At 44.4% G+C, this 24,312-nt stretch overlaps 1 protein-coding gene across 1 annotated transcript in view; it reads left to right on the top strand.

Moving 5' to 3' along the window:
* LOC139279559 (protein inscuteable homolog) overlaps window positions 1-24,312 on the top strand; it is a 321,510-nt gene that overhangs the window by 142,819 nt on the left and 154,379 nt on the right. The window lies entirely within an intron of this gene.

Raw genomic sequence — 24,312 nt, 5'->3', positions numbered from 1 at the left:
GGATGCCTCATTGCACTTACCGTTCTTGTCCATCCTAAAATGACCCCAAATGGCCGAGATAATGTAGGCTATTTTGTCCACACCTGTCACTACCCCAGGACCCCCATTTATCGACCTCACTGATAGACCTCAATATGCCCAATAAGAACTATCATCACCACTTAAGCCTCACAAGGGAGGCAGTCACAGAATTATACTATTGCTGCAGGCTAATCGACAGACAGCATCTAGAATATGGATGGTACTTCCCATAGCATTGACGGTGAATACAGCATTAAGCTTTTTTGCTCATACAGCCCTCCAAGCCTGAATATGGGTCAGCATGCATACATGTGCAACATCCTCATCTCTTTCATCGTGGCAAAGAGGGCTCAGGAGGGCACTGAACATTCACCAGGTGGCAACAATTCCAACCATTCAGTGTGTCACATAAATATCAAGTCTCCTTATATATCAACCCCATAGCTGTGTGAATTGAAAGGGATTCTTTCAATTAATGTTCAGTTATTGTGTGATCGCAGAAACATCATTATGCATGTGACTGCCTTTTACAGAGCACCATGCCGGACTGAGTGTAATGTAGCCAAGTTTGCTGATGATAAAAAGATGCGAGGAAAAGCAATGGGTGAGGAGGACACAAAAAATCTGCAAAGGACATAGACAGGCTAAGTGAGTGGGAAAAATTTGGCAGATGGAGTATAATGTTAGAAAGTGTGAGGTCATGCACTTTGGCAGAAAAAATCAAAGAGCAAGTTATTATTTAAATGGAGAGAGATTGTAAAGTGCCACAGTACAGCGGGACCTGGGGATACTTGTGCATGAAACACAAAAGGATAGTATGCAGGTACAGCAAGTGATCAGGAAGGCCAATGGTATCTTGGCCTTTATTGCAAAGGGGATGAAGTATAAAAGCAGGGAAGTCTTGCTACAGCTATATAAGGTATTGGTGAGGCTACACCTGGAACACTGCGTGAAGTTTTAGTTTCCATATTTACGAAAGGATATACTTGCTTTGGAGGCAGTTCAGAGAAGGCTCACTAGGTTGATTCCAGGGATGAGGGGGTTGACTTCTGAGGAAAGGTTGAGTAGGTTGGGCTTCTACTCAATTGGAATTCAGAAGAATGAGAGGTGATCTTATCGAAACGTATAAGATTATGAGGGGGCTTGACAAGGTGGATGCGGAGAGGATGTTTCCATTGATAGGGAAGACTAGAACTAGAGGGCATGATCTTAGAATAAGGGACCGCCCATTTAAACAGAGATAAGGAGAAATTCCTTCTCTCAGAGGGTTGTAAATCTGTGGAATTCGCTGCCTCAGAGAGCTGTGGAAGCTGGGACATTGAATAAATTTAAGTCAGAAATAGACAGTTTCTTAAACGATAAGGGAATAAGGGGTTATGGGGAGCGGACGGGGAAGTGATGCTGAGTCCATGATCAGATCAGCCATGATCTTATTAAATGGTGGAGCAGGCTCAAGGGGCCATATAGCCTACTCCTGCTCCTATTTTTTATGTTCTTATGCGGCCTTCACTATATGGCAATCCATTTCTGTGCATTTTTGAAGGGTCACAAAGGCTGGGTGGATAGTTTATGGGACATCATTGATGTCCTCTGTAACCATGGCTGCTGACTTCACTGAGAAGCCCTCAAACAGCCGTGGAACGGAGATACAGTGAGGCACATACCTCAACTGGAATTACAATAGAGCACAGCATAAGTATGCTGAACTAAAGATTCACTGCTTGAACTGTTCAAGCAAGGTGCGTCGCTGTAGTCCAGCAATAGTCTGCTAAATGTTACAAAGACTTGCAATGCAAAGAGTGAGAATGCACGATGAAGAGAAAGCCCATATTTTAGCAGAAGCACGGAAGGAAGATGAAGTAATGCCATTTGGAAGATGGATGTGAAAGTCAATGTTTCCAGCAATTCCCACATTCAGCCCTGCACAAATATTACAAAGGAATGAAATACCACACATTCACCAATAAAGAACGGGGTGTACATATCCATCTACTTAATCAGCCCCCCGCCAAAATAACTGCACACACAAGGCAGAAATAAAGTGCTCCAAGTTAATTGCATATGGGTAGAGTTTCGGTTTTGGGCACAATCAGTGATTCTGGTGCAAATTATGCCCAAAATTTCACCCGTTTTAAAAAGTGTTTCTTTTCCCGAGTTTCCGCTCAAACCTATTTGTATATCATTCAATGCAACATCTACCATGGTTCTACCATGAAATCCTGCAGTGTTATAAAATAAAAACATTTCTCTCAAAAGTTTTGCTTTAATAATTTTCCTTGATACATTTAAGAATGGTAACTTGGTAAAGTTTGATTAATACAGCTGAAAATGGGGTTATCACAAAAAATAAGCATTTTAAATCACAGTGTCATTCCATGACCTATGAGTAGTGATTTAAAAAAGGTATATACACAACTATTTTCTGGTTAGATTGGGGTACAGTAGTCAGTTCCTTAGCAAAATTAAAAGAAATTCATTCTAAACTTTTAAAAATGTGCCAATTAATGTTCTTGTGCTCAAAAGATCCAGCTTAAATTTTGGAGTCTTCTTGAAGGCCTGCAAATGAATGCAATTAGCAGAAACTCTTTGTGCTGATTATTTCGCCCTGGGGGTTTGGCCAGTTATGTGGGCGGGAACTGCTTCTAGTGTGATGTTTTTAAAACTAGTACAAAAGATCGCGGACACTTGAGTTGCACTAAATGCAATTTACACTTAAAATTCCACAATTTTTCGCGGCGGTTATGCCGATATCAGGGCAATTGCACTGAAAAAAAAACACACAATGGAGCGGAAACTCCAGGTCAGTGTATTTATGTAATAAAGTACCTCCAAATCCTATCACCATACTTCCCCGTTGGTGACCCTATAAACTGTGCTTCTTCATGCTATGTCTAAGTGCTCACTGAGTGGAAGAAGCAGTTGTGGTAGTGGTCTGTTCTTGTTTAGTTATGGCCTCATAAAGGATGGAGTGGCAGACCTCTGACTAATTTCAAGAGTTGACCAGGCTACAGCTAGTGCAATGTCGAAAAAGTCACTGCCTGCGATCACATGCCTTTTAACGGTCAGTTATTTTGAGGGGACTGCGTGGATTGGAAAGATGTGCAGGCACCCTGAGAAGAAGTTGACTTATTTGCTCCTTCTCTTGCCATGACCCAGTTTATGGGCACCTCTGAAGAATGACTAGTGATTTGCATAAGAGCAGAATGAAGAATTGCACTGAGGAATATGAATGCCTCAAGCTGAGGGACACCTTAGGCTGAGAAAGCTGGGCAGCAGCTTACTGTTCCCCGGCTGATACCTCCACTTGCTCCGTCTTACTTGTGATGAATGCTTCATCTGGTCTCAAAATCACTATCCTTGAACCTGTGAAACATGCTTACACTTCCTGAACTGCACGATGCAACCTGTTGTGAAGTGTTTGGTTCTTGGTTCCAGCAGCTGCCACAGCCTCATCTTGAAAAGACGTAAAAGGAAGAGAAAAGGAAGCTATGTTACAAGGGTTTCAGCATAGAATGTCTTCTAAGATAGGTGAAATACCAATATATTGGTACTTTCCTCTGTGTTACAGAGTGTAAGGGTAACAATGAGATTAATAAAAGTTGAATACTGGCAGTGCAATGATCACACATTTCCAAATTCTCCCTCCCCAACTCTTTTCACAGACTCTGAAAATACCAGGGGGCCACCCTCTTAAATCTTGTCAGCTATGATATTATCAGGCCCCCTGTAAGTCTGCTTATGTTCACAGTGGTCTTGAACCTTTACCTGATAGACATCTATATATTACAAACTTGCAGACACTCAGCACAGACACTCACCCCTGTGGCTGGTGCATATCCCTTCATTTTTAGCATGTTTTTCAACGCTGTATATCGTTCAGTTCTGGTGGCAGTGTTGGACCTGAGTACACGTTGAACATGAGTTGTAGGGAAAGCTAGCCATGTGCTGCAGAAAAAGGATGCCCTGCAGTTTCAATGATGCATTTTGTTAGGAATAATGAGGAGAGGCAATATAAACGAAATAGGACTATTTTAAAGTGGGTGCAGGAACAGAGGTGGTGTACATAGACAAATCTTTGACATTGGCAGGACAATTTGAGAATGCATATAATATCCTTGGCTTTATAAACAGAGGCATAGAGTACGAAAGCAAGGAAGTTATGCTAAATCTTTATAAATCACTGGTTAGGCCCCAGTTGGCGTATTGTGTCCAATTCTGGGCACCACACTTAAAGGTGGATGTTAAGGCCTTAGAAAGGGTGCAGAGAGATTTAAAAAATATATATTCTTTTATGACAAGGCTAGCATTTAGTGACCATCTCTAGTTTCCCTTGAGAAGGTTGTAGTGAACTGCCAACCGCCACCTTGAACCATTGCAGTCCGTGTGGTGGAGGTACTCTCACAGTGCTGTTAAGTAGGGAGTTCCAGGATTTTGATGCAGCAACAATGAAGGAACAGCGATGTATGTCCAGGTCAGAATTTTGTATGATCTGGAGGGGATCTTGGAGGTGGTGATATACCCATGATCTGCTCTTGTATTTATGTGGCTGGTCCAGTTAAGTTTCTTGTCAATGGTGACCCCAGACGGTGAGGATTCAATCATGGTAATGCCATTGAATTTCAAGGAGATGGTCGTTGCCTGACATTTGTGTGGCATGAATGTTACTTGCCACTTATCAGCACAAGCCTGAATGTTGTCCAGGTCTTGCTGCATGCAGACATGGACTGTTTCATTATCTGGGAGTTGCGAAATCATCAGCGAACATCCCCACTTCTGACCTTATGATGGAGGGAAGGTCATTGATGAAGCAGCTGAAGATGATTGGGCCGAGGACACTGCCCTGAGGAATTCCTGCAGTGATCAGCTATGATCTTATTGAATGGTGGAGCAGGCTCGAGGGACCAAATGGCCTACCACTGCTCCTATTTCTTATGTTCTTTTATCCTGGGGTTGAGATAATTGGTCTCCAACAACCTCAACTATCTTCCTTTGTGTTAAGTTTGATTCCAGCCAGTGGAGAGTTTTCCTACTGATCGCCATTGATACCAGTTTTACTAGGGCTCCTTGGTATCACACTTGGTCAAATGCTACCTTGATGTCAATGGCAGTCACTCTTGCCTCACCTCTGGAATTCAGGTATTTAGTCCATGTTTGTACCAAGGCTGTAATTTGCTGGAATGCTACTAGAAGGGATGCAGGACTCCTATTACATGGAGAGACTAGAGAAGCTGGGGTTGTTCTCCTTAGAGCAGAGAAGGGTAAGGGTAGATTTGATAGAAGCATTTTGATAGTGTAAATAAGGAGAAACTGTTTCCAGTGGTAGAAGTGTCGGTAACCAAAGGACACCGATTTAAGGTCATTGGAAAAAGAATGATAACAACTTACTGTTTTACACAAGCTGTTATTGTGTTCCTAACACAGATGAGACTGCACACAGGGAGGTTAAAGTAACAGTGACCTCAGTCTTTATTAAGACACTCCAGAGTGAGGAACAGGCCTTAGGGGCCGGCTTATATATAGTGCTCCCAAGGGATGCTGGGATCTCTTGGGATTTCAGGGGATGTGCTCCCTGGTGGCAGAACATGGGAGTGCATGTTTTACAGATATACAACATCACTCCCCCCGCAAAGTCAAAGTGAAAACTGTTTACAAGGTGAGGCGGCTGGGGCCTTTCTTTCCCTGGTGGACCACCTCGGTACAAATGTCTGTTCTGGTGTGTTGGCTGTGCCCTCGCTGGGCTGGCGTGTTGTTGGCCCTGCAGGGCTGCTGGGTGAGCCTGGCCTTGCTTGGCTGTTGGGCGTGATGGGTTCGATTTCCTGGTCCAGGGTGGTGTCATTGATCCTTTGGGTGTGTGTTGTGGGCTCGAAAAAGGTGGTATCTGCTGTGGGTTGTTCAGGGCAGTCTGTGAACCGCAGCCTCGTTTGATCCAGGTGCTTTCTGCAAATTTGTCCATTGTCTAGTTTGACTACAAACACCCTATTCCCTTCTTTAGCTATCACCGTGCCCGTGATCCACTTGAGACCATGTCCATAGTTTAGCACATAAACAGGGTCATTCAGATCAATTTCCCGTGACACAGTGGCGCGACCATCGTTTACATTTTGTTGCTGCCGCCTGCTCTCTACCTGATCATGCAGGTTGGGGTGAATCAGCGAGAGTCTGGTTTTAAGTGTCCTTTTCATGAGTTGCTCAGCTGTGAGCGAGTGGGGTCTCGTGCAGTAGCTGAGCAGTACTCGGGACAGGTGGGTTTGGAGTGAGCCCTCTGTGACTCGTTTAAGGCTCTGTTTGATTGTTTGTACTGCCCGCTCTGCCTGCCCATTGGAGGCTGGTTTAAACGGGGCCGAGGTGACATGTTTGATCCCATTGCGGGTCATGAATTCTTTAAATTCGGCACTGGTGAAACATGGTCCGTTGTCACTGACCAGTATGTCAGGCAAACATGGCCCTCAGGCTTTCAATGGTGGCGGTGGCGGTGCTTCCCGACATTATTTCACATTCAATCCATTTTGAAAAAGCATCCACCACCACCAGGAACATTTTACTGAGAAACGGGTCTGGAGGGCCAGGATTACAAACTTAGTCTTGCCTCTCTGGGCGCATTGCTCAAATGAGCACACACGCGGCATTGCCGTACACAGGACTCGAAGTCAGAGTCGATACCGGGCCACCACACATAGACATAGACATAGAAAATAGGTGCAGGAGTAGGCCATTCAGCCCTTCGAACCTGCACCGCCATTCAATGAGTTCATGGCTGAACATACAACTTCAGTACCTCATTCTTGCTTTCTCGCCATACCCCTTGATTCCCCTAGTAGTAAGGACTACATCTAACTCCTTTTTGAATATATTTAATGAATTGGCCTCAACAACTTTCTGTGGTAGAAAATTCCACAGGTTCACCACTCTCTGGGTGAAGAAGTTTACCTCCTCATCTCGGTCTTAAATGGCTTACCCCTTATCCTTAGACTGTGACTCCTGGTTCTGGACTTCCCCAACATTGGGAACAATGTTCCTGCATCTAACCTGTCTAAACCCATCAGAATTTTAAACGTTTCTATGAGATCCCTTCTGATTCTTCTGTACTCCAGTGAATACAAGCCCAGTTGATCCATTCTTTCTTGATATGTCAGTCCCGCCATCCCGGGAATCAGTCTGGTGAACCTTCGCTGCACTCCCTCAATAGCAAGAATGTCCTTCTTCAAGTTAGGAGACCAAAATTGTACACAATACTCCAGGTGTGGCCTCACCAAGGCCCTGTACAACTGTAGTAATACCTCCCTGCCCCTGTACTCAAATCCCCTCGCTATGAAGGCCAACATGCCATTTTCCTTCTTAACCGCCTGCTGTACCTGCATGCCAACCTTCAGTGACTGATATACCATGACACCCAGGTCTCGTTGCACCTCCCCTTTTCCTAATCTGTCACCATTCAGATAATAGTCTGTGTCTCTGTTTTTACAACCAAAGTGGACAACCTCACATTTATCCACATTATACTTCATCTGCCATGCATTTGCCCACTCACCTAACCTATCCAAGTCACTCTGCAGCCTCATAGCATCCTCCTCACACTGCCACCCAAATTAGTGTCATCTGCAAATTTGGAGATACTACATTTAATCCCCTCGTCTAAATCATTAATGTACAGTGTAAACAGCTGGGGCCCCAGCACAGAACCTTGCGGTACCCCACTAGTCACTGCCTGCCATTCTGAAAAGTCCCCATTTACTCCTACTCTTTGCTTCCTGTCTGACAACCAGTTCTCAATCCACGTCAGCACACTACCCCCAATCCTATTGCTTTAACTTTGCACATTAATCTCTTGTGTGGGACTTTGTCGAAAGCCTTCTGAAAGTCCAAATACACCACATCAACTGGTTCTCCCTTGTCCACTCTACTGGAAACATCCTCAAAAAATTCCAGAAGATTTGTCAAGCATGATTTCCCTTTCACAAATCCATGCTGACTTGGACCTATCACGTCACCTCTTTCCAAATGTGCTGCTATGACATCCTTAATAATTGATTCCATCATTTTACCCACTACCGATGTCAGGCTAACCGGTCTATAATTCCCTATTTGCTCTCCCTCCTTTTTTAAAAAGTGGGATTATATTGTCTACCCTCCACTCCATAGGAACTGATCCAGAGTCTATGGAATGTTGGAAAATGACTGTCAATGCATCCGCTATTTCCAAGGCCACCTCCTTAAGTACTCTGGGATGTAGACCATCAGGCCCTGGGGATTTATCGGCCTTCAATCCCATCAATTTCCCCAACACAATTTCCCAACTAATAAGGATTTCCCTCAGTTCCTCCTTCTTACGAGACCCTCTGACCCCTTTTATATCTGTAAGGTTGTTTGTGTCCTCCTTAGTGAATACACGTGGGATCTGGCTATCGCTTTCATCATTACCAAACCCGGGTGTGTGCTGTGGAGATCCAAGATGAACGTCTCCTTACCCTTTTTGGGTAGCACTACGCATTTACCCCACAACAGGCAGTCTGCCTGAATGGACAGCTCGTCCTTTCGCCGCTGGAACGGCTTGATTAGCTCTTGCATTTCAACGGGGATGCTGGCCCAGCTCCCATGCAGTACACAGTCCTAATCTGGCAGGCCATGACAGGTGATTTATCATTTTCAAACGCTTCCATGACCACCAACAAGTCTGCGGGCTGTGCCACCATCAACAAGTTCGCAGGCTGCACCATTTCCATCCCTGTGGTGGGCAATGGTAGCCGACTGAGAGCATCCGCACAGTTCTCGGTGCCTGGCCTGTGGTGGATGGTATAGTTATACGCTGATAGAGTGAGTGCCCATCTTTGTATGCGGGCTGAGGCATTGGTATCTATCCCCTTGTTTGCAGTGAACAGGGATATGAGGTGCTTGTGATCGGTTTCCAGCTCAAATTAGAGGCCAAACAGGTACTGATGCATTTTCTTTACCCCGAACACACACACTAATGCCTCTTTCTCAATCATGCTGTTGGCCCTCTCGGCCTTAGACAAGCTCCTGGAAGCATAGGCGACAGGTTGCAACTTCCCGCAACGTTAGCTTGTTGAAATATACACCCTACTCCGTACGACGATGCATCACATGCTAGCACAAGTCTTTTACATGGGTTATACAATACAAGCAGCTTGTTGGAGCATAAAATGTTTCTGGCTTTCTCAAAAGCAATTACTTGTTTCTTTTCCCCTTACCCAGTTCTCACCTTTACGCAATAACACATGTAGGGGCTCTAAGAGGGTACTTAACCCCGGTAGGAAGTTACCAAAATAGTTGAGGAGTCCCAGGAACGACCGCAGCTCCGTGACGTTCTGTGGCCTGGGCGCCTGTGGGCCGAATGCCGTCCGCCGTGATCTTTCTCCCCCAAAACTCCACTTCTGTTGCCATGAAGCTGCATTTCGACCTCTTCAGCCGCAGCCCTACGCGATCCAGTCGCTGGACGACCTCCTCCAGGTTTTGTAGGTGCTCGACGGTGTCCCGACCCGTGACCAATATGTCTTTCTGAAAAACCACCGTGTGTAGTACCAACTTGAGTAGGCTCTCCATGTTTCTCTGAAAGATCGCTGCAGCCGACCGAATTCCAAACGGGCATCTGTTGTAGATGAACAGTCCCTTGTGCGTGTTGATGCAGATGAGGCCCTTCGAAGGTACCTCCAGCTCCTGCATCATGTAGGCCGAAGTCAGGTCGAGCTTGGTGAATGTCTTGCCTCCTGCCTGCGTCGCAAATAGGTCGTCTGCCTTAGGTAGCGGGTATTGGTCCTGTAGCGAGAAACAATTAATAGTTACTTTATAATCGCCACAAATCCTGACCGTGCCATCACTTTTGAGTACTGGAACAATCGGGCTGGCCCACTCACTGAATTCCACTGGGGAGATGATGCCCTCGCATTGCAGTCTGTCCAGCTCGATTTCCACTCTCTCCCTCATCATGTGAGGTACCGCTCGCGCCTTGTGGTGAATGGGTCGTGCCTCTTGGACCAAGTGGATCCGCACCTTCGCCCTGGAAAAGTTTCCAATGCCTGGCTCAAATAGGGAAGGAAATTTGTTGAGAACCTGGGTATATGAGGCCTCATCGACATGTGATAACGCTCGGATGTCATCCCAGTTCCAGCGGATTTTGCCCAGCCAGTTCCTGCCAAGCAGTGTGAGGCCATCGCCCGGGACAATCCAGATTGGCAGTTCATGCACTGTGCCCTTGTAGGTGACCTTGACCATGGCGCTGCCCAGGACAGTGATAAGCTCTTTGGTGTACGTTCTCAGTTTTGTGTGGATGGGGCTCAGGGCTGGTCTGAATGCCAACATCTTTTTACTCATGATGGATTGGCTAGCACCAGTGTCCAGTTCCATGGCTACGGGTAAGCCATTCAATTTTACATTTAGCATTATAGGTAGACATTTTGTCGAAAATGTGTGCACCCCGTGTACTTCAGCATCTGCCTCCTCTCTCTGAGGCTCGAAATTGCTTTGATCCACCTTGGACCGATCTTTCTCTGCCACGTGGTGGTTAGCAGGTTTTGCAGAGCTTGCAGCTCGCAAGCTCGTTGGAGGTGCCCCATTGTTCCACAGCTCTTGCAAACATACCCTGTGAAGCGGCATGAATAGGCTGAATGGAAGCCTCCACAACGCCAACAAGGTGTGAATTGCCTTGCATTCATCCTTTGTTGCGGATTCTAAGTCATCTGGGTCACCTGAAGCCTGCTGAAAGTTGCAGACTCATGGTTTCTGCCCTGTATATTTCTGCTCGCAAACACAGTTCCAGTTAATATTTATGAACATTGCTCGCACTTGTGTGCTGAGAGATTTATTTGGTGTTAACACTGGTGGAAATAAAATGCCTGTGTTATCGCAATGGCCTTACTGACGGTCAGTGTCTCTACAGTCAAAGGTTTTCATAGGTTGGTCTCATGGCCAATGCCTAGTACAGAAAAGTCTCTGAGCATTTGCTCCAGATAGCCATCAAACTCACATTGTCCTGCAAGTTGCCTTAGCTCAGCGACGTAGCTCGCCACTTCCTGACCTTCAGATCGCTGGCACGTGTTGAACCGATACCTCGCCATCAGCACGCTCTCCCTCGGGTTAAGATGCTCCTGAACCAGTGTACACAGCTCCTCATATGACTTATCTGTGGGTTTCACCGGAGCCAGAAGATTCTTCATGAGGCTGTAGGTCGGTGCCCCGCAGACTGTGAGGAGGACCGCTCTCCTTTTTGCAGCGCTTCCTTCTCCGTCCAGCTCGTTGGCTACAAAGTACTGGTCTAGCCGTTCGACATAGGCTTCCCAGTCCTCACCCTCCGAGAACTTCTCCAGGATGCCCACAGTCTGCTGCATCTTTGCGTTGGATTCGTATTCTCGTCACCAGTTATTGTGTTCCTAACACAGATGAGGCTGCACACATGCAGGTTAAAGTAACAGTGACCTCAGTCTTTATTAAGACACTCCAGAGTGAGGAACAGGCCTTCGGCGCCGGCTTATATACAGTGCTCCCAAGGGATGTTGGGATCCCTTGGGACTTCAGGGGATGCGCTCCCTGGTGGCAGAACATGGGAGTGCATGCTTTTCAGATACACAACATCTGTTATGATCTGGAATGCACTGTCTGAAAGGGCGGTGGAAACAGATTCAATAGTAACATTCAAACGGGAGTAGGATAAATACTTGAAGAGGAAAAATTTGCAAGGCTGTGGGGAAAGGGCAGCGGAGTGCGACTAATTGGATAGTTCTTTCAAAGAGCCGACACAGGCATGATGGCCCGAATAGTCGCCTTCTGTGCTGTATTATTCTATGATTCTATAATAAAGGAATATTTAGAAAGGAGGAATAGATGCCACCGTGCTTTATATGTTACCTCCACGAAGATAATGGCTTCCAATTTTGTGGACCATGTAAAGAAAGCTCTAAAAGTCAAAACTATTTTTATTGTTTGTTACTCGGTCTAACTCTACTTACACTCTCTGCAACCTCTGTGCAAGCAACTTTAATCTTCTCAGTTTTCACAGCGGGCTGGGTTTCTGCGTCAAAGAAGGGCGCTTTGATTTGCTGCACCTGCAGCAGCAGTACCTCTGCGGCATCCTTAGTCGAATGGGAGGCTCTGCTTGCACACGGGGCTCTTTCTACTTTTTTTGCACTTACTGTTCTTCCTCATCAAATAGAACAGAATCCACAACAAAGCATCAACTCTCTTTTAATTGCCAGCAGCAGCCCCGCTATGTGGCTGGACTTCCCATGCCTCCAGCCAATTGCTCTCTAACCAGACTCCCTATTATATTTCGAGTGAGCAGGAGGAGCTGGCCTTGCAAAACAAGGCCCACCCCAGCCTACCCATTACCAGCTCAGGTGCACCACACCCAATTTTGATGACTTTAAAATGAAGGGAATAAATAAACAAGACAGTATATATTCTGGATACTCATATACGTTGTAAGTTGTGGTGAAATAGAAATAATTATGTAGATTTCTAAAATAACAGTGAATGCAACAAGATTTAAAATAGAAAACAATAAATTATTTATTTGACTTTTCAGATTAATGGAGGCGAGAAATTATTATATCTGTATGTATATATATGCATTAAATTGTGACGTCCGTATTGGTGCATTCAACTACTGTGATTAATAGAATGTTAATGAAGGTTTAACAAGGCTGAGACATTTATTAGATCATAAATGTTTATAGCTGCAACCACATTTCTGTTTTCATCACAGTACATAAATCTAGTGGTTTATTTCATTACAGTGATATTCATAAATAGACATTAATTATTGCATACATATCATTGATGATGTATTATACATCAGTGGTATGCACAATGTGGCCTGGGGACAACCTGCCTCACCTGTAGCCCTTTGCAGGTTTGTTGTTGTATCTCTGGGCCTCCAGTCATTGTCTGTCCATCTTCGAAATGGAGCTTGAATTTAGCAGTTTCCATTCCTTTCCCAGCTGTCCAATGAAAGACTGCTATCAAGGCCTACTAATGCTAATAGAATTAAAAGTCCTGTAAATTCTCAGACATTTACAATTGACTTCAATGGAAATCAAAATCAGAAGGGATATAGAATGAGCAGCTGAATCAATATCGCCCATTTTTTTACACTATCATTCATAGTCAAAGTTGCCACCTGTGACCGAATGATTATAGGGCAGCAATCTAATAGAGGGTTCAAATGTCAAAACAAACCACATTCCAAGCCATTTATAACTGTTATATGAACCTCAAGATGAGATGACAAGCTTCAGCTGATTCCAGGCCATCTACTCTGAACTTACTAGAGTAGAACAACTCAGAGTGGGGTATGTAATCCAATACCTCATTGCAGAGCTCCTAAACAATATTAATGTTATTCAGGCATTTGCAAGATATGTGCTAATTGGGATATCTATTTTATATTTATTATTGTCATTTGGATAACAATGTTATTTTTAATATTTATTATAGTAATGGTGCTTAAACCCATGTATCAGCCTTTTAGAATATCATAAGAAAAATCTATATTTTTCACTGGGATTGGAAGTTGTCAGTATCAGTACATCATTGGATTTATAAAACAAAGTGTATGGAGACAAGTTAAAGAAAAAAAACTGATACAAAAGATGGTTGAAATGCTAATAGTATTTAAGTTGCTTCCCCAAAGACAATAATCAATTCAATAGTTTGTCTCGCTAATCAATAAACATTGCGTTGGGAGGTCCCGGGCCCCGGGTGCTTGGAAGGGGATGTCTGGAATAGGTCTGATTATAAACAGAGGTCTATAAAAATAAAGGGACATTGGGCCCAAATTTGGCCCTCTGGTTTTTTCGGCACACCTCCGCTAACCTTTTGGATCAGAAGCAGCGCCCCAAAAAATAATGGCGATCATGGCCGATTCTCAGGCCAGCTGTGGAGCTGGCGCAGAACAAAAAGAGGGGGTGCTGAGCCAGGTCCCGGCGCTGAAAACAGTGCTGGGACCTCTGCACATGCATACTAGAGTCTGCGCGCATGTGCAGTAACTCCTGGCAGGCCGTTTCTGCAAACGCACTCTGCAGGCTGTGTGGGAGGGGCCCGAAGCACACCGTCCCTAGCCCTGGCCAAATGGGCTCCCTCATCGGCGGCCCGCTGCGTTCCCTAAGGTAGAACTTCTATTTTTTATTTGGTATTTATTGATTGCTTATTACTTTCGTCTTGGTGCTTTAGGGGCAGGGTTCCTTCTATTTTATTTGTTAATTAATTGCTTATGATTTTTTGTGCTTTGTTTCGTGCTTGCTGGTGCTTTAAATGTAGTTACTTGCACCGATTCCCTAACTGTAAGTAAGGTCTTTCTGTGCAGACAGAAATGGACACATACGCTGCCCTAAGTTAGTTTAATACAACTTTTTTCTGGCCAAATTGGCATAAATGGTGTAAGTGGCTGGGAACGCCCCCTTTTGAAAAAAAAATTGACCCAACAAAAAACCTAACTAACTCACTTACACTGGCACAAATTAAATGGCCATATTTTCAACTGAAAAGATACACCAGAAAAATCAAGTTACACCAAAAAAAACGGTGCAACTCCTGGGGAAATTTGGGCCCATTAACACTCACTGACAGTCAGGCTTTTTAAACAGAAGCTGTGAGTGCAGGCTTTTAACTGACATGCGAAGTTAGAATGTAGGAGGGTGCTTAGAAGTTATTTTGTTTCAGTCAAGCAAGGTGACCCACTTATGTGGGGAAGCATAGCATGTTCATTATTTTAATCATGCAAAGGGAAATATTGCTGATTGAACGAGGTGATTCTGATCATAACTATCATTCTGCATGTTCACTTGCTGTAAAGTAAATTGCTTAATGATTCATATCTGGCTTCACCTCACCAAGTATTTTATCAGTTGACAGAGAAACATAGAAACATAGAAAATAGGTGCAAGAGTAGGCCATTTGGCCCTTTGAGTCTGCAGCACCATTCAATAAGATCATGGCTGATCATTCACCTCAGTACCCCTTTCCTGCTTTCTCTCCATACCCCTTGATCCCTTTAGCCATAAGGGCTATATCTAACTCCCTCTTGAATATATCTAACAACTTTCTGCGGTCGAGAATTCCACAGATTAACAACTCTCTGAGTGAAGAAGTTTCTCCTCGTCTTGGTCCTAAATGGCTTACCCCCTTATCCATAGACTTTGACCCTGGTTCTGGACTTCCCCAAAATCGGGAACATTCTTCCTGCCTCTAACCTGCCCAATCCCGTCAGAATTTTATATATTTCTATGAGATCCCCTCTCATTATTCTAAACTCCAGTGAATACAGGCCCAGTTGATCCAGTCTGTCCTCATATGTTAGTCTTGCCATCCCGGGAATCAGTCTGGTGAACCTTCGCTGCACTCTCTCAATAGCAAGAACGTCTTTCCTCAGATTAGGAGACCAAAACTGAACACAATATTCCAGGTGAGGCCTTACCAAGGCCCTGTACAACTGCAGTAAGACCTCCCTGCTCCTATACTCAAATCCCCTAGCTATGAAGGCCAACATGCCATGTGCCTTCTTCACCGCCTGCTGTACCTGTATGCCAACTTTTAATGACTGATGTACCATGACACCCAGGTATCGTTGTACCTCCCCTTTTCCTAATCTGTCGCCATTCAGATAATATTTTGCCTTCCTGGTTTTGCCACAAAAGTGGATAACCTCACATTTATCCACATTATACTTCATCTGCCATGCATTTGCCCACCCACCTAACCTGTCCAAGTCATCCTGCAACCTCTTAGCATCCTCCTCACAGCTCATACCACCACCCAGCTTAGTGTCATCTGCAAACTTGGAGATATTACACTCAATTCCTTCATCTAAATCATTGATATATATTGTAAATAGCTGGGGTCCCAGCACTGAACCCTGCGGCAACCCACTAGTCACTGCCTGCCATTCTGAAAAGGACCCGTTTATCCCAACTCTCTGCTTCCTGTCTGCCAACCAGTTCTCTATCCACGTCAGTACATTACCCCCAATACCATGTGCTTTAATTTTGCACACTGATCTCTTGTGTGGGACCTTGTCAAAAGCCTTTTGAAAGTCCAAATACACCACATCCACTGGTTCTCCCTTGTCCACTCTACTAATTACATCCTCAAACAATTCTAGAAGATTTGTCAAGCATGATTTCCCTTTCATAAATCCATGCTGACTTGGACCGATCCTGTTACTGCTTTCCAAATGTGCTGCTATTTCGACTTTAATAATTGATTTTCCCCACGACCAATGTCAGGCTAACCGGTCTATAATTCCCCGTTTTCTCTCTCCCTCCTTTTTTAAACAGTGGTGTTACATTCGCTACCCTCCAGTCCATAGGAACTGATCCAGAGTCGATAGACTGTTGGAAAATGATCACCAATGCATCCACAATTTCTAGGGCCACTTCCTTAAGTACTCTGGGATGTAGACTATCAGGCCCTGGGGATTTATCGGCCTTCAATCCCATCAATTTCCCCAACACAATTTCCTGACTAATAAGGATTTCCTTCAGTTCCTCCTTCTCCTTAGACCCTCGGTCCCCTAGTATTTCCAGAAGGTTATTTGTGTCTTCCTTCGTGAAGACAGAACCAAAGTATTTGTTCAATTGGTCTGCCATTTCTTTGTTCCCCATTATAAATTCACCTGATTCTGACTGCAAGGGACCTACGTTTGTCTTCACTAATCTTTTTCTCTTCACATATCTATAGAAGCTTTTGCAGTCAGTTTTTATGTTCCCAGAAAGCTTCCTCTCATACTCTGTTTTCCCCCTCCTAATTAAACCCTTTGTCCTCCTCTGCTGAACTCTAAATTTCTCCCAGTCCTCAGGTTTGCTGCTTTTTCTGGCCAATTTATATGCTTCTTCCTTGGATTTAACACTATCCTTAATTTCCCTTGTTAGCCAAGGGAAAGCCACCTTCCCCGTTTTATTTTTATGCCAGACAGGGATGCACAATTGTTGAAGTTCATCCATGTGATATTTAAATGTTTGTCATTGCCTATCCACCATCAAACCTTTGAGTATCATTCACCAGTCTATTCTAGCCAATTCACTTCTCATACCATCGAAGTTACCTTTCCTTAAGTTCAGGACCCTAGTCTCTGAATTAACTGTGTCACTCTCCATCTTAATAAATAATTCTACCATATTATGGTCACTCTTCCCCAAAGAGCCTCGCACAACAATATTGCTAATTAGTCCTTTCTCATTACACATGGCTCAGTCTAGGATGGCCAGCCCTCTAGTTGGTTCCATGACCTTTGAAAAGATTTGAAAGAAATACATGTGAAGACATGGATATCCAACTTGTATTCTTATTCCCCTTGGCCATACTATAATTCCATATCGGGCAGTATGTATGATGCTTGGACCACTTATGGTAGTGACCAGCACCACTGTACTCAAGAGAATGTCTAAGGCAGATCCAAATTTGTAACAGCATCTTACAGTGGTATTCACAGTCAATTCATGTTTTGGATGATTTTTAATTCATTTATAATTTTATACAAGGAATTTTTTTCGATGTTAATTTTGAAGAGACACCCCCACATGAACGATTCCTGCTGTCACTCACCACTTTCTTCAAACATCATCCTTGGCACAATCTCCCTCGGGCCTGAGTTGGCTGACCACTGTGTCATTAATAAATGAAAGTTGAGGCAGAGGTCATTGCATGTTTGAAAGAAAAAGTGGATAAATATTTGAAGCACAGGAAGATATAGAGCTATGCACAGCAAGCACAGAAGTGAGATTACATTTGAATTGCTCTGGTAAAAAGGGGAAAAGGACTCAAAGGGTCAATGACCTGCTCCTATGCTGTAAACATCTATATTTCACACACCTCCAAACTGTGCAACTCCTTTCCTCTAAACTACAGGTTTTAAAATGCTTCGTATTGCCTAGCCACTTTTTGTTGATTTATCTCCTACTCTTTTTAGTCTTAGGGTTAGGGTTAGGGTCTTTGGCCCTTTGTCTGGGAATTTTAAAAGTGCATATTATTTTTCTTTGCATTTTAATGTGTATTCTGAAAATTGAAAACAAATTTTACACACATTTAAATTCTGAATTTTCATCCTATAAGCTTCAGGTTACTTTTCATTTCCTCTTTAAGTATTTCCACAGAGTTCTCTGTAAAATGGAAATGAGTAATTGTGCATGTAAAATGACACAGGGTTGTATTCTACCAAGGCAGGCGGGGCCCTCACTTAACGGTCTGAAATTTTTTGTGTATTTGCGGCCAGTGACACGAGCAATCAGGGCGCAAAACAAGTATATGCCTTAAAGATCACGGGAAAATGGGACGTACACGATTATGTGGGTAACTATAGTACGCACAGATCGCCTGGAACTTTTACGAGTGTTCGACACATCTCTGCCCATAATAATGGCTCCATTCTCTATGTTATAGAGGCTTTTATATGCGTTTCCTGCAATTGCATTTGCTCTCTTCAAATTACAAGCAGATTTCCAGGCACCCGTAGTTACCTGAATCAAGCACCAATCAGCTGCTCCAAGAGGCATTGAAGTTCTTCTCATGCTGCTGTTATAGACATTTTACAGTCAATTTCAGAAATACAAAAGAGGCAATTGGGATATAGTCTTACAACATCACTAAAGCACACATACACAAGATGGCTCTTACTGGGAACTTGTCATCATGTGACTTGTCACATGATTCTTTTATTGTATTTACATCAGCAGTTGCATTACCACAGTATTCCACTAGGTGGAGCAGGTGGTGCTATATTCCACTTCTCACTCGTTAATGAAGTAATTATAACAAAATAATTATCATACATAACTTGCATGGTTTTACACAACAAATGATATGGGGCTAGAAATTGCCCAGCCTTGCATCTGTTCTTTCAGCGATATTTCGTCTTTTTTGACATTAAATGGTGCTCAACTAAATTGGCCAAAGTTGTGCGCCATGGTTTTGAAATACCGCTGAAAAGCTGACCGCCGTCATGCAATGCCAAAACACGTGATATCGCTTTAAATTGGCCGTTCTGTGCACCTGTACTCTGCGTAAAAAAAAAACAGCAGGTAAAAAGATGCGTTGCAGCCCCAGAAACAGCGGTAAGTATGAAGACCTGCAAAAAAGGTAAGTTAACGTTTTTATTTTTTAATTCTTCTGCAGTGATTACTTAGTTAAGGGTCTTGTAAATGTTTTGTGATTTTTGATTTTTTGTTTTTTGCTAATTTTTTTTGTGTGTTTTTCCCTCTCTTAGAGCCTGCCTTATTAGCGGTAATCGGCCTTGGAGTAAAGTTGGCGAGGATTGCGGTTTCCACCGTGAATCTTCGTGCAACGCCGATTTTTACCGTCGGGCGCATTTTGTTGCCAATTTTACCACTTTAAAAAATAACGGTATTTGTAATGGTATTTTTGCGCAAAAAATGCTCCCCAAAATACCGCTATCGCCAAAAGACCAATTTCTAGCCCAGGGACTTATTTTGCCATATTTACAAATCAAACTTAACCACTTGTTTTCTGTTTTGAAGAGGATATCTTCGCTCTTGAACAGAACATCCCAAACTTGGTGTCGAACTTAGACTTATTCTAGGCTGATCCTGAGGAAAGTTTTCCTCTAAGGGATGCCTTTGATCTACATTTAAACTCTCTACAACTTCAGACTGTTTGTCTGCCTGACTCGTAATCAGACTTAAATTCTGACTTTCTCGTGGACTTGTTTCTAGTCCATCTGATGTAGGATTTGCTACTGGTACTCTACTTGTATCAAGGCTATCTGACTCATCAGAAATAACCGCATCATTCCAACTTTCAACTCCTTCCACATCTGTAGGTAAAATATGATCAATGTGAACAAACCTAACCTGTCCATGATCAAACATCTTGACCTGATATGTGCGAGGATCATATATTTTCACCACTCTTCGTGGTAACCACTTTAACCATTTATGGTGATGGTTCTTCACTCTCACCTAATTTAATTTCACACTTCTCTCTCTTACTCTACCTCTATCATGATTCTCTTTCTGTCTTAATTGTTTCTCTTTTACTGATTGTGCCAAGTTTGGCTTTAACAAAGAGAACCTGGTTCGTGATTGTCATCAGAGAAACAACTCTGCCTTTATATAGGGACAGTTTTGAGCAATGTGTTGTCCCGGGCACTGATAGCATGACTTCAATGTACTGTTACCTTGGCCAGTTGCTGAGGCCTTGGGACCCAGCTGCCTTTTACTTTTAACTTGCAGGCGATTCATCTCAGTTGTCGGATGGCTGGTAATGGTGCGAAATTCTTGGGTGTATTGGTCGGCCATGTCCAAGCGAAATCAAAAGTCAAGTTAGGGGCTGTCAACAACTTTCTTCTGATTGCTTCATTTTTCATCCCGTAATCAAAGCGGTCACGCAATGTTCGGTCCTGAAAGTTTCCAAAATGACAGTGAATGGATAGTTTTTTTTAAAGTTACAATGTATTCACTGATACTCCCATCGATTAATTGATCTTGTATTCCAAAACGCTAACTTTATGCAATGGAAAATATCCCGTTTTCTTTCTAAAACCACCCGGTTACGGTTTTCACCATCGGGGACTTCGACTATACTAATTGTGGTGATAGCCACTAGACATACACTCCGAAAGTTTCCCAGTCATGATGGAACTCACTCAAGCGCCCTATATTTCCATAGGCGTGCCCATCTGGACTCTGATAGTTCAGCTAAGTGTGCTTGTAATTTATCTTGGATGTTTAGCTGTTCTGCAACATCTCTCTGTCAGTTGGCTGGAACATCCATCAACAAAAATTTCAGCTAGGGAATTCAGAAATCCTAATCTACATCGCCAAATGTGATATATTCTTACAACATCACTAAAGCACACACACACATACATGAAGGCTCTTACTGGGAACTTGTCATCTTTTATTGTACTTACATCAGCAGTTGCATTACCACAATGTTCCACTAGGTAGAGCAATATTACAGCAATCGGCTGACACTGCAAGTTGCTCCACGCTAATTTAAAGCCTCCGGCCACAAGCAACAGAGCTCTCACTGTAGAAATGAAGGTCGCCACAGCCCCCAACTTTTATGGGACTTTTCCAAGCATCCACATGGGACCTGTGTAGGATTAGTTAAGGGGCAGTGAGGGTTTGTGTTCGCAGGTAACAGATTCACTTTTCCGTAGAGCTTGGGCGTTCATCAAATTTAAAATGTTCGTGATGGACCAAAGAGAGACTGCATTAAGTTTCTACAGGATTGTTGGCCCCCTCCATAGTCCTGGGGGCATTCGATGGAATGCACAATCACATTGAAAGATGTCCTTCAAAATCCATAAAGGTCTACCTCAAAACTCAGCGATGGTCTGCGATGCCTGGTGTCATATTCTGCATGTCAATCTGCAGCATGTGGGTGTATGTCATGATGCATTTATTGTATGCAAATGCTGCCAAGCAATGCAGGTGCGATTTGAAGGATGAATCCTCTATGATGAGGGTTACTCCTTGCTCCCATGGTTAACCCACGCCTTTCCCACAGACTGAAGCAGAGGAGAGATACAATCAGGTACGTGTGTCCACCAGGTCAGTGGTTGAGAGGCCCATCGAGCTGCTGAAGAGCCGCTTCAGTGCTTAGACAAGGCTGGAGGTGTAATCCAACACCTCCCACAAAGGGTAAAGAGGATTGTCATCATATGCTGTGTCCTGCAGAACTATGCCATGATGGAATGTGTGGATCTTCACATGCAGAAGAAGCCAATCGAAACAGAGGTTCCAGGACTATGGGAGCCAGAACCAAGAGATGTGGTAATGTATTAATCTCAAGAAGAAAGAAGGGAAGAACTTATACCATCTTTCACAACCTCAGGATGTCCCAGGGAACCAATGAAGTACTTCTGCACTGCAGTCACTGTTGCACTCGCTGCACAGCACTGCCCCCCAAACATCCAGATCCACGGCGTGGCCCTGGACAACGTGGACCACTTCCCTATCTCGGGAGCCTCCGATCAACAAGAGCAGGCATTGATGATGAGATCCAACACCGCCTCCAGTGCGCCAGTGCAGCCTTCGGCCGCAGAGGAAAAGAGTGTTTGAAGATCAGTCCCTCAAAACTGTCACCAAGCTCATGGTCCACAGGGCTGTAGTAATACCCGCCCTCCTGTATGGCTCAGAGACATGGACCATGTACTGTAGACACCTCAAGTCGCTGGAGAAATACCACCAGCGATGTCTCCAAGATCCTGCAAATCCCCTGGGAGGACAGATGCACAAACATTAGCGTCCTCGTCCAGGCCAACATCCCCAGCGTTGAAGCACTGACCACACTTGATCAGCTCCGCTGGGCAGGCCACATAGTCCGCATGACCAGACACGAGACTCCCAAAGCAAGCACTCTACTCGGAACTCATCCACGGCAAACGAGCCAAAGGCGGGCAGAGGAACCGTTACAAGGACACCCTCAAAGCCTCTCTGCTAAAGTGCGACATCCCCACTGACACCTGGGAGTCCTTGGCCATAGACCGCCCTAAGTGGAGGAAGTGCATCCGGGAGGGCGCTGAGCTCCTCGAGTATCATCGCCGAGAGCATGCAGAAATCAAGCGCAGGAAGCGGAAGGAGCGTGCGGCAAACCAGGCTCCCTGCCCACCCTTTCCCTCAACGACTATCTGTCCGACCTGTGACAAAGACTGTGGTTCTCATATTGGACTGTACAGCCACCTAAGAACTCATGCTAAGAGCGGAAGCAAGTCTTCCTCGATTCCGAGGGACTGTCTATGATGATGATGCACTGTAGGAAACATGGCAGCCATTCTTGCACAATGGTCGCCTTCTAGCCAGTGTCTCTGGAGAGGTGGTGTCATCCTCCACCTCATCAGAGTTTCTTCATTCCCCGAAACTGGATTGTGATATCGGAGAACTCGCCTGGCAATGAGGTGCCTGCTTGCCCCTGTGGAATGTGTCTGTGTTGATTGCGAGCCGACTGACTCTAACTCTGCCTGTGTTTATCCTGAAGGTGCAGGGGAAGGTGCACTCCCAGGAAAGAGCAGAGTTGTGTGGCTCTGGCTTTCGATCAACCCCTCATCTGGCTGCTCAGTGGGAACAACCGGCACATCAATTCCTGAGCCTGCATTCACCAGCACTTCTGAAAGCTGCTCCCTCTCCCACATCCCTTCCTACACCTTCTCTTTGACCTCCTTGTTGTCCTCTTCTTCCTCATTGGTAACGTATTAATCCCAAGTAGAAGGCAAGAACTTATACCACCTTTCACAACCTCAGGACATCCCAAGGAATTTTGCAGCCAACGAAGTACTTCTGCACTGCAGTCACTGTTGAAATGTAGGAAATGCCCGCAACCAATTTGCGCACAATGGACGTACCCTTCCTCCTCCATAGCAAATGACTGGAGTGAAGAAAAACAGAGGGTTAGAATGGATGCTTAGATGCTCCATGAGGGAGGGTAGGAGAAGGCACGGCCCCTATTCTGGAGGTTTGAGAGATAACAAGCGGCCCTGGACTCTTTCCTCCTCCTGCACCTGAAGCTTGCACAGCAGACACAATCATGTGTCAGCCCAGCAGCTACAACATTTTTTCCTTCTGGGGGCATCAGAAATTGAAGGTTTGGAATTACCCCTCACCTTCTTTATCCTCTCCCAGGCATTGTGCGCCATCTTGCCCTGCAATGGGTCTAATAGAGTAAAGTTAGATTGCAGTCGTTTAACTGTGTGGATCAATTGAAGGTGCTATTGGTCTGCACCTTTCCGAAAGTTGTTGCTGCAAAGTCATCAATCAACTAGTTCTGCTTTAAAGACTTGATTGTGGTACTCACAATGGGGAGGAGAGGAAGAAAGGGAATGCATGGTGAATGTCTTATCTTCCTTGTTCTGGTCATGTCATTGAACTTTTTGTCGCACTAAAGCCAACTAAATGCAAACTACCATGGAGCTGCCTCTGCCAACTCCTTCCACGTCCACCTCCTGACCACGCCTGAGAGCTGGGATGTGGGTGAGTTCAGGAGCTGGTTCTGCCGTCCATCTCATCCAGGCATCTTTGCAGGTCATCCTCCACAAAGTTAAAGCTCCTCTTCTTGCGAGCCTTCTCCTGTGAATCCGTCATCTGTGACAAGGCAAAGATTTGAGATAATGGAGATTCTATACAGATCAATTAAAATGTATTAATGTGTATGCTATTTACTTTGCATTCACCAGCTCACTTTGAAGGAATTCCTTTTTTTCTACCCACTTTTATTGTCCCCTGCCCTTGGTGCTGTATTGATCATGTTCCAATTACATTTACACCATGCTGGAAATTTACGCTGATTTATGCCCAGTTTACGTTTAAGCATATGGCAATGATATTGGCAGGA

This window comes from Pristiophorus japonicus, chromosome 14 (genome assembly GCF_044704955.1).
Source record: "Pristiophorus japonicus isolate sPriJap1 chromosome 14, sPriJap1.hap1, whole genome shotgun sequence".
NCBI classification, from domain to species: Eukaryota; Metazoa; Chordata; class Chondrichthyes; family Pristiophoridae; genus Pristiophorus; species Pristiophorus japonicus.
Note: the sequence above shows the minus strand (reverse complement) of the source record. Positions and strands in the feature narration are given on the sequence as shown.